Genomic DNA, 11,149 nt, shown 5'->3' with positions numbered 1-11,149 from the left:
AAAAAAGTATTGTAATATTTCAATTGAATATCTCAAGCAATAATTGAGATATTTGACTTTACAAAAAAAAACTTTAACCAAAATTTCTAAGTAAGAAAGGGGCATAATTCTGTAAATATTATAGGCAGAGTTATTCAACTTGTCAATATGATGTACAATGTTACTTTAAATAAGTATTGTAAGTTTCAATTGAATATCTCAAGCAATAATTGAGATATTTGAATTTACAAAATCTTTAACCAAAATTTCTAAGTTAAAAGGGACTTAATTCTGTAAATATTGTAGGCAGAGTTATCCAACTTGTCGATCTGATGTACATTGTTACTATAAATAAGTATTGTAAGTTTCAATTGAATATCTCAAGCAATAATTGAGATATTTGAATTTACAAAAAAACTTTAACCGACGCAGACACTGACGCCGATGCCGGGGCGACTACAACAGCTCTCATATTCTTCGAATAGTCGAGCTAAAAATGGTTACGAACCCCCTTGCTTGCTACGCAACTGCAATTGTACAGCGCGCAGTAATATTTTTATTTATAGATGCGTCTTGTTTTGCACGCGATATTTGGCGCTACATTGTGACGTCACATAAACAACTCTTGAAAGGTCTGTACAGCGTTAATGACTGAATTAAAGATATTGGTGTTCGGATTTATTTTATTAATTAGACCATTAGCTATCATTCTAGATACAAATGTAGTTTTCAAAACAAAATTCAACAAAAAGTTGTTTGATTTTGGAGTGGTTTAGACTTAGGACAATCTTAAGATACCTTTAAAACACTCCTAGACTTAGGACTGTTTTTGGTCATAAACATAGGAGTCATAAGTTAGGACCTTTTTTAAGACTTTCTTTGAAATGCAAAATTGTCACAATTTTTATCTTAAGACAAACTTAAGACTTAGGACTCTCCATGAAATGCAGCCCAGAATATCTAGCTCGAGGGTACCTGTTTGACTGCGGTAACAAGGCTCTGCCGAGTTTCCGCTAAACAGTTACCCCGAGAACTAGATATGCCCATCTGCACCGACAGCCGGTTTTTGATTCTCTTTTAGCACATTACATATAAATTATTTTCAAAACAAATTATGATAACTGATATTCTCATTACGCACCTTTTTCTTATAGATGCGTATGAACTTACAACTTTATTCCTAACAGTTAAGTGACATTATACTAAGAACAATTCATTTATAAAAAGCGCGCCGCAATGACGTCATTTAAAGCACGTGACTTGTCTTACATGGGGGTTGTAAGATTAGAGTTTTCTAGCACCAGTGTAAACGGTAGATAATCCATGTCTGATATGCATGAAAAACAAATGTTCTATTTATTTCATGCATTTTAACTTAAGTCATTTTTACTGATTTTGCTCTGTAACCTTGTAATAATATCTGTCTTGTATTTCAATATTTACTGTGGAAATTATCAAATATAAGTTTACTTTCAACTCCAAAGCATATAACAATTGGACCATATTCATGTGAAAAGAAACAATTTCCTTTTCATGGGTCATAAAAATATCTTTACTATTTTTCATTGAATAGTGGAACTAAGAATGAAACATTTCACACTTATATTGTACATGTACCTTAAAATGTATTTATAATACTTGATCTAGCCCTCATTGCATTGGGTTCATTATTCACAATCATGTCATTATTATTATCATTCTCAATTTCAATGTCTTCAAGTGCCATACCATCATCTATACACAGATTGTGTAACTTGGCACAAACAACACACACTTTAGCGCATTTTTCTGGAGAAAACTGTAGACAACCTCCTGTCTTATGAAGGCACCTGTAAAAATATAAAGTGTGTATGAAATAATACTTTTTTAGCTCACCTGTCACAAAGTGACAGGGTGAGCTTTTGTGATCGCTTTTCGTCCGGCGTCCGGCCGTAAATTTTTACTTTAAATGACATCTCCTCATAAACCACCAAGCCAATTTCATCCAAACTTCACAGGAATGTTCCTTTGGTGGTCACCTTTAAAAATTGTTCAAAGAATTTAATTCCATGCAGAACTCTGGTTGCCATGGCAACCGAAAGAAAAAAACTTTAAATATCTTCTTTTAAAAAACCATAAGAGCTAGAGCTTAGATATTTGGCATGAAACATCTTCTAGTGAGTGTCTACCAAGTTTGTTCAAATAAAAGCCCTGGGGTCAAAATTGGCCCCGCCCCGGGGGGTCATTGACTTTCCCTATATGCATATAGTAAAAACTTAAAAAATCTTCTTTTAAAGAACCCAAAGAGCTAGTGCTTAGATATTTAGCATGAAACATGTTCTAATGGGTGTCTACCAAGTTTGTTCAAATAAAAGCCCTGGGGTCAAAATTGGCCCCGCCCCGGGGGGTCATTGATTTTCCCTATATGCATATAGTAAAAACTTTAAAAATCTTCTTTTAAAGAACTCAAAGAGCTATGGCTAAGATATTGAGCATCAAACATGTTCTAATAGGTGTCTACCAAGTTTGTTCAAATAAAAGCCCTGGGGTCAAAATTGGCCCCGCCCCGGGGGGTCATTGATTTTCCCTATATGCATATAGTAAAAACTTTAAAAATCTTCTTTTAAAGAACTCAAAGAGCTATGGCTAAGATATTGAGCATCAAACATGTTCTAATAGGTGTCTACCAAGTTTGTTCAAATAAAAGCCCTGGGGTCAAAATTGGCACCGCCCCGGGGGTCATTGATTTTCCTTATATGTGTATAGCAAAAACTTAAAAAATCTTCTTCGAAAAAACCAAAATAGCTAGAGTTAAGATATTAAGCATGAAACATCTTTAGCGAGTGTCTACAAAGTTTGTTCAAATAAAAGACCTGGGGTCAAAATTGGCCCCGCCCCGGGGGTCATTGATTTTCTTTATATGTGTATAGCAAAACCTTAAAATCTTCTTTGAAAAAACCCAAATAGCTAGAGTTTAGATATTAAGCATGAAACATCTTCTAGTAAGTGTCTACAAAGTTTGTTCAAATAAAAGCCCTGGGGTCAAAACTGGCCCAGCCCCAGGGGTGTCATTGTTCTTAACTATATGTGTATAGTAAAAACCTTAAAAAAATCTTCTTTTAAAAAGCCCAATGAGCTAGAGCTCAGATGTTTAGCATGAAACATCTTTTTATGGGTGTCTACCAAGTTTGTGCAAATAAAAGCCCTTGGGTTAAATTGGCCCTGCAACGTTGGGGGGGGGGGGGTGGGGGGCCTATATACAGTTGAGCGACCTCAGGGCCATCATGGCCCTCTTGTTTAATTTCCTGGTTTATAATTCTTTTCATTTTCATTAAAATATAACCTGGCTATAATTAAATTTATCTAAGGTAATTTCACAATTAAAAATATCAAATATTTTTGGCTAGGCTGTGTTGAGAAGCATGTAATAAATAAAGCAATTGTATGGTCCTCTTGTCCATTTATTTTAGTTTAATGAAATTTTAGTATAGTAACATCTCAGATATTTCTCAATGGTGTAAATGTTACAGTTTATTTACATACATCACAATATTTATTACTTACATTCTTCTAAATTGTTACAAATCAAAACGTTTGTTTTAAACTAAAAGAAAAACATACAAGATAATGAATTGTTTGAATTGAACTTGTAGTAAAAATAGTTATGTTATCATATGCATATAGCATTAAGCAACATATTACTGTTTAAATTTAATAGACTATTAAGTTTTTATAATGTTAAGTGATAAGATGTTAAAAAAATTATTACATTTAAGTGTATAGTAACAAATATACAAATTAATGACCTACCGAAAACGACTTTTTAATATACCAAAGGCTCTCTCAACCACCATTCGTGTTCTGCTGTGTGCATTATTGAATGAGACCTCTTGTCTGGTAGATGGATTAATCTGCATCAGATATAACAAAAGTTTTTTTTTCCATTGTTGTTGAATTTATAGTTATGATTATGATATTTTACATTTCTTACAATGACATGTTAATTAAGACTTTTTGAAGTTTCTTTTTTCACCTGTTTAATCCTGTTAAAAGGGAAATACATTACATTTATAAACAACTTAATATATTTAACAAATCACAATTTCCTAGATTAGCTTGTATCTAGAAATAAATGATAAATTAATTGTTGAAATATAAAGATGATACATAAATAATTGAAAATTATACTCTGTTGTGATACATTTAATATTACAGAATATGAAGGACCATGACATAATAACTTCTTTTTTCATTTGAATGAGTATGTACATGTACTAATTTAATGTTATATTATAATTATTTTATCTAATTTTGGAAATAATATTAGATTAAACAGATATGTTTAAACTAAACTTGTTTGCTGTTTCTTATCTCACACTTTAGCAAAGATATATGAATTTCATGATAGAGAAATTGTACCTTTGGTGTTAGCATGTAACTTTTGAGTGCATAACCTGAATCTCCTATCAACCAGCCAGGGGTTCCATTTTCTATTCACTGTTTAAGTCCACAGTTTTCAAATATAATATTATCATGTGTCGAACCAGGCCATTTCGCTACAACATTGGTGAATCTAGGAAAAGAAGAAAGTATGATATGAATACAGACTTTAAAGATGCTCCACTGAGGTAATAAAAGCTAATACATAAAATTTGAGAATCCTACATAGATCAATTTTTTTTCATTAGGTGTCACTCTGAACTTGACTTTTGACCTCAAAATTAATAGCAGTCATCTACTGAATTTGTGCATTGTCCCTAGCTAGTTACATTAACCATGACTTACTCTTTCTCAAGTTGTCATGCCGACTATGACAATAGGGTGTACATATGTACAGATTAACCTCATCACAGGATGCTCCCCAACTTTTTTGGTTGGTGCATAAAAGATAAACTCTGTAGAGTCCCTTGAAAGTTATATAAATGAATTTTGTATTCTATATATATATTTTATTATTTGAATACAGTAATGAACCAAAAATTAATTATCAACAAGTTTGCATTTCTGAAAAATGCTATGCCGCCACATTAATACAACACTAAATAGTAATGTAGGAACAATGCAGTTGAGTCTTTTGAATTTGGTGTTGAAAATCATATTTCACATGGCCAAAATTCCATGAGTGTACATCAAAGGACAACACAGTAAGATCCTTTGTCAAAATGTAGGCCAGCTGATATCAAAGTTCACTTTACATCTTAATCTGTGCACATAGTTCAAATTTCATCAAAGGACAAGAAATTAGGTCACATCATCAAAATCTAGGTCACCTGATATCAAAGTTCAATTTTACAACTAAAGCTGTGCACATAGTCAAAATTTCATTGCTATCAGGGCTCAAGCTAGGTTCAAAATTTAGGGAGAAGTCACTTCTCCCTCCAGCTGCTTTAGGGAGAAGTGGGGAGACTTTAGGGAGAAGTGAGGAGATTCATTTATCGATGTTTGTTGTATGTTATCGCAATTATGTTGACTCACTGTACATATCTTATTAAATGAATTGGATTTGTGTTACAACAGAATATTCAATTTTAATTTATAGTAATAAGAATGAGTATCATGTAATGCAACCATTGCATTAAATGAAGATAAAAAAGCCATAGTTGATTCCTAGTATCATGGATCATATCATGGGCGGATTAACAGTTATTCCCTTCTGATTTACTATCAAAAAGCTTGCGCCGGACATTATATTCATATTCACTTATGTTGTAAAGAAAATGAAAGTAGATAACGAAAGAAACGATCTTTAATTTAACTTCATTTGTAATAAATACAGTGTAATACGTCGTCAATTTTATCAAATTAAACTCGTCGACAAAAAAGGTTATCATAACTTTCATTTAAAATTACAGTTACAGTTATATATTGAGCGGTCCTCTTAATTCTGACAATCATTCGATAGTGAAAATTTAATTGACGTTTGATCCGTCCATCATAAATAATTGTTATGGGTAGTTGTATGTTAGGGATTTAATGATTGGTTTAATAATGTCGCCTCGATTAAAACGTGAATTACGATTGGTTTCTCGCACGTATCGGTAATCTCGCCGTGGGCGGAGTCTAATTGTTCCTCGAGGGTCTGTTAATTAGACTTCTATGACATGTTGGTAAACAAACGGATTAATGACATTTCGCGTTGATTGAGATGCATGACAGTCCCTTTTTCAGGCGGCGAGGGTAAACAAAGCAAACACACACAACATGTTATTCACAGTTTTTGTTATTCTTGGTAATTTTCAATAATGGATCAATAAAATCGGGCGACTTCATCTTCGCTTTCATGTAGGATGTCGGCGACTATTTCGCCCGAATCGCCCACTAGCTCGAGTCCTGGCTATACATCAAAGGACAAGAAAGTAGGTCACTGTCCCCTTGGGCAAAATTTTGACCCAAGGGTTTAATTCAAACAAACTTGATACAGGTCCACCAAACAACATTTTATGTCAAATATCTAAGCTGTAGCTTTCTCCAATTCAGAAAACATTTGGTTTAGTTTCTGTTTATTCTATGTTTACATTATGAAAATTAATGTCCCCTGGCAGGGCCAATTTTGACACCAGGGGCAAAATTTGAACAAGTTTGATAGTAGACCTATGAATGATATTATAAAGCAAACATGAAAGCTCTAAGCCTTGTACCTTCAGACAAGAGGATTTTTTTTTTGTTACTATATGTACATAGTGAAATTCAATGGCCCCTGGGAGGGGCCAATTTGACACCAGGACTATAATTTGAAAAATCTTGGTAGAGGTTTACTACATATTGTTTCATGCAAAATATCTAGCCTTTGTCAACTTAGAGAAGATGATTTTTTAAGTTTTTTACTGAAAACCTATGACCCCCGTGGGGGTGGGGGGCAAATTTTGACGCTAGAACAACTTTGGTAGAGTACCTATAGATGATATCATTTATCAAATATCAAAGCTCTAAGCCTTGTACCTTCAGACAAGAAGGTATTTAAAGTTTTTACTATATGTACATATAGTGAAAATCAATGACCCCTGGGGTAGGGCCAATTTTGACCCCAGGGTTATAATTTGAACAATCTTGGTAGAGGTCTACCAGACAATGCCTTATGCAATATATCTAAGCTCTAGGCCTTGTGGGTCTTTACAAGAAGATTTTTTAAGTTCACTATATAATCAAAGCACACACACACACACACACACAGGTGAATCACCAATATGCCATTGCATAGTGCTCAGATGCTGCGGTGGCATAAAAATTCATTTGTGTAGTTTCTTATTCATGAAAGCAAAGGTTTTGAATATTTTAATCCAACTTGTTGGCCTCTTTGCCAAGCCACCACTCCAGACTAAAAATTGGAAAGTAAGTAAATAATTCTGTATTTACTAAATTTTCTGTTTTAATTTAATTGATTTTGACATATTATATTGAAAATATCATAACACCATTAGGTTGTACCTTTTAATAAATTAAAAAAAGCTTTTTCTTACTTCACATTGGTATCAACCACAGCCTGTACATTGATGGCATGGTAGCCTTTTCTGCACACGTATACATCTTCTCTTTCTCTTGGAGAAAGGATTGGAATAAGTGTGCAGTCAATTGCACCAATACAGTTTGGTATGCGTGCAATCTTGTAGAATTTTTGCTTAATTAAAGCAAGTTCATCAGGACTTGTGGCGAATTTGATATTGTCAAGCCTCTGGTCTAAAGCAGCTATTACCTGTTTTTAAAATATTTCAAAATATACATCATTTAAATGAAATAACATTTTTCACATAATTAAGCATGCTATATAAATTTTTGTAGCTGTAATTCATTTATTTTTGTTTTTTTTAATATGGATTTTCCATATGCATTTCATTTCAAGCATTGATTAAAATAATAAAAATGTATTATTTAGATACACTTATTAAATCTAGAAGGCATAATGTTTTAAGATTTCAGTTTGATTTAGTATCAACATTTATAGGATAAAATAATGATATTTTTTTGTGTTAAAACTATTTATCTGCTTCATGTTGACATGTTACATTGAAAAATTTAACTTGAACTTAATTACAACAGCATACTTTTCCATAAAAGATCCATTTACAATTTTACTGAACATTATTTTTTAAGCATTAACTCAATAGCAAGACAATAAATGTGTCCTTATATAGAGTTGAATTCTCATTATAAATATATAAGACAGGGTATCCAAGCAGATTTGTCATTTACAAAAGTTGGACGCGGCCCACCAAGCCCGCCCTCCAGGGGGGAAACTATAATACCACCCGTTTTTCAAACCACTCTGTCATATTTGACGCAAACGAAAATGACCACCTCTTATTAAAAACTAACTTTTTTGAAAACTTATTGACAACCAAGTCCATGGTCAACAGATTAATATAAGGTAACATAATGATAACGTTTGCGGTTATTTTAATATGTGCCTGAAACTATGCAAAAGGGTGACTTCATGTGATGAGGTCTTCCTCCACAAGTAAAGCTGGGGGTGTCATCATAGTTTGACCCTAAAAGTGTTGAAACAACATTACAGCCCACGAAAAAAAAAAACAATACCTGCCAAATGCACCGGCACACTGAACTTTTCGACACACCATGTGTCAATCCTCCCTCACTATAAAACTCTCCTTTAGCAAGGAACTGTAGTGTTATCAATAACTGAAAATAATACAAAGTCAAACTAAATACTAGGTGTGTTACAGTTGAGTGTGCACCTTTCTTATAACAAGGTCACTAATATTTATTTGATTTCCAGCATGGTAAAGGTGGAAGTTTTCATAATCAAATGTAATTAAGTATTCTTTCTTTTATAAATTACCTTATCACATGACACATACCTGTGCCAACTTTGTGACTCCGTAAAATGGTATTGCAGGGCCATGCATATATTTGGATGTGACGTCATTTGCATTATACAAACATAGAGTTGAGTCGCGCTAGATGTCAGCGCGTCAATGTAAATGGTTCTTTTGCACTTTAAAATAATAGTTGTTAAAGTGTTAAATAGTATAACATATTTGTGTAAGGTCATTACTGAATATATTGAATTTGTTGAATAAGATAATATTATGCTAGCCAGAGGTTGGTATAATAAATTTTTATTCAACTCGTTCAATAAATTCAGTACTAAACTTACACTCGTTCAATATCCTCTATGTATAACAAAAATAATGTTTATAACCAAGTTTGTGCTGGGATGGTCGTAATCAAGTAAAAGTGTTTTGAATAATAAACAGGACTCAAATTGAGCTTGACCCTAGTCCAATATATCAGACATTACGTACTTGTTATAGGTTATGTTTCTCAAGCCTGGGCAAAGAAAATATATGATTATATCTCAAATGGCGTCATACTTAACTTATAGGAATAAGCTTGACCTTAAAATTAATTCAGCCTTTGTGTCATCTTGGTCCTATAAAACCTTGGCACATGTTTACTTGACCTATTTTTATGACAGACCTACACAGTACAGATGTACTAATTTTAATTTCTAAATTTAATTTTAATTCTTATATTTCTTACATAGACTGATAGATTCTGTTATGAATTAGAAATGAGAGAAGTCACTTATTTATCAAAGGCTTCAGCTATCTTACAGTAGTGTTTTTTTTTCTAGAAAGAAAGAGAATTAATGTCAATCTGAACATGCTGCATAAGTCATGCTTTGCACATGGCGCGAGATTATTGTGGTACGAAAAAAACATGAGTCATTATTTATAATGACAGGCATCAATACATTAATATGTTTTTACAAAAATATACTCTTTAAATACAGTAGCTACAGAAAATACTTCCCTTTCCCTCTTCATTTACTTGCTACCATACAGTACTGATAAAATATGTTAAATATCTACTGAGTTTTAGTAGAAAAATGTCGTTGATTGTGAAGTAAATGTCAAGGTCAGTTGGCAAAGAATAAAGGGGAGTAATCTTGGGGTCGGTCTAAAACGTAGACGCTTTTGCAGACAATATAGGATATATAGCAAAACGCAGACAATATAGATATAGAGTGTTTTTACAAAACGCAGACAATATAGAATAAGAAGGTGTAAATTAGACACTAAAAAGATGTTTAGATTTGCATGTTTAAGATTAAAATTTTAAGATATTAGAGATTTGTAGGTATGAATATTTGATAATAAATTAGAATTTTAAAAAAATATACATTTTTTTTTATGATTTTTTATTAAGATGATATCAATTAAGAAAAAATAAAAAGTGATATAAAAAAGGTTTATTCGACATACTATGCTTGATTTGAATTAACTTTTATGAATTTAGGATAAAATGTCTAATATAAGTTTTTTAACTTTAATAAGCAAAATTTTAATGGGGACAATAAAGTAAATTTCAAAACAAATTTAAAGAACATAACATATTTTTATTTGATTTGAATACTTAGTCCATCTACAAAGTAATCATTAAATAATTAATAAAACAATGTTATAAAGCATTTATAATTATTAAAAAAAAACATTGTAATGTAAAAATATAAATATAATTATCATTGAAAAAACGTGTTTATCAAATCAATACATATCTATATTGTCTGCGTTTCTTTGCAAGTACTATATATATACTCTATATTGTCTGCATTTTACTACATGTTCTATACTGTTAATAAAAGAAATACATGTCTGCAATTTTTTTTCATTTTCACTATATATCTATATTGTCTGCGTTTCTTTGCAAGTACTATATATACTCTATATCGTCTGCATTTTACTATATGTTCTATACTGTTAATAAAAGAAATATATGTCGGCAAATTCATTTTCCCTATATATCTATATTGTCTGCGTTTCTTGCACGTTTCTTTGGCTACAAGTTGGTCAAGAAATTAACATTTTCAAAAGTCCCAAAAATACAATAAAACAGGCGAGAGTGGAGTTGGTAGTGAGTTTAAGCCGTATAATCGAATCAAGTGTGTGTGCATGATTTACCATCCTCAAAGTATGCATCTAATCAAATTCATAGTTTAAAATTATTGCTTTGATAATTTTACTTGAACATACTTTGGAACGTGCATTTTGCTCTTTTTAATCTGAACTTGTTTTTGTCTTTTGGGGGCTAAGCCCCCAGACCCCCTTTTATTTGCCTACAAGTTAAAAAAGCTGGCTACGCCCCTGCTCACCGCATGCAGTGATCATGCAGTTCAGAACACTGATTGGCTCAAAGAACTGTCAGATGAAATATACGTAACTTTGGTACATGT

At 32.2% G+C, this 11,149-nt stretch overlaps 1 pseudogene; it reads right to left on the bottom strand.

Moving 5' to 3' along the window:
- Positions 1–931: 931 nt before the first annotated feature.
- Positions 932–9,857, bottom strand: LOC132744297 (putative nuclease HARBI1; annotated as a pseudogene).
- Between the last annotated feature and the right edge of the window lie 1,292 nt (positions 9,858–11,149).

The sequence above is a fragment of the Ruditapes philippinarum genome, unplaced genomic scaffold (assembly GCF_026571515.1).
Source record: "Ruditapes philippinarum isolate M1 unplaced genomic scaffold, ASM2657151v2 ctg7597_1_1_1_1, whole genome shotgun sequence".
Lineage (NCBI taxonomy): Eukaryota > Metazoa > Mollusca > Bivalvia > Venerida > Veneridae > Ruditapes > Ruditapes philippinarum.
The sequence above is the reverse complement of the archived record's forward strand: the minus strand, read 5'-3'. Positions and strand labels throughout refer to the sequence as shown.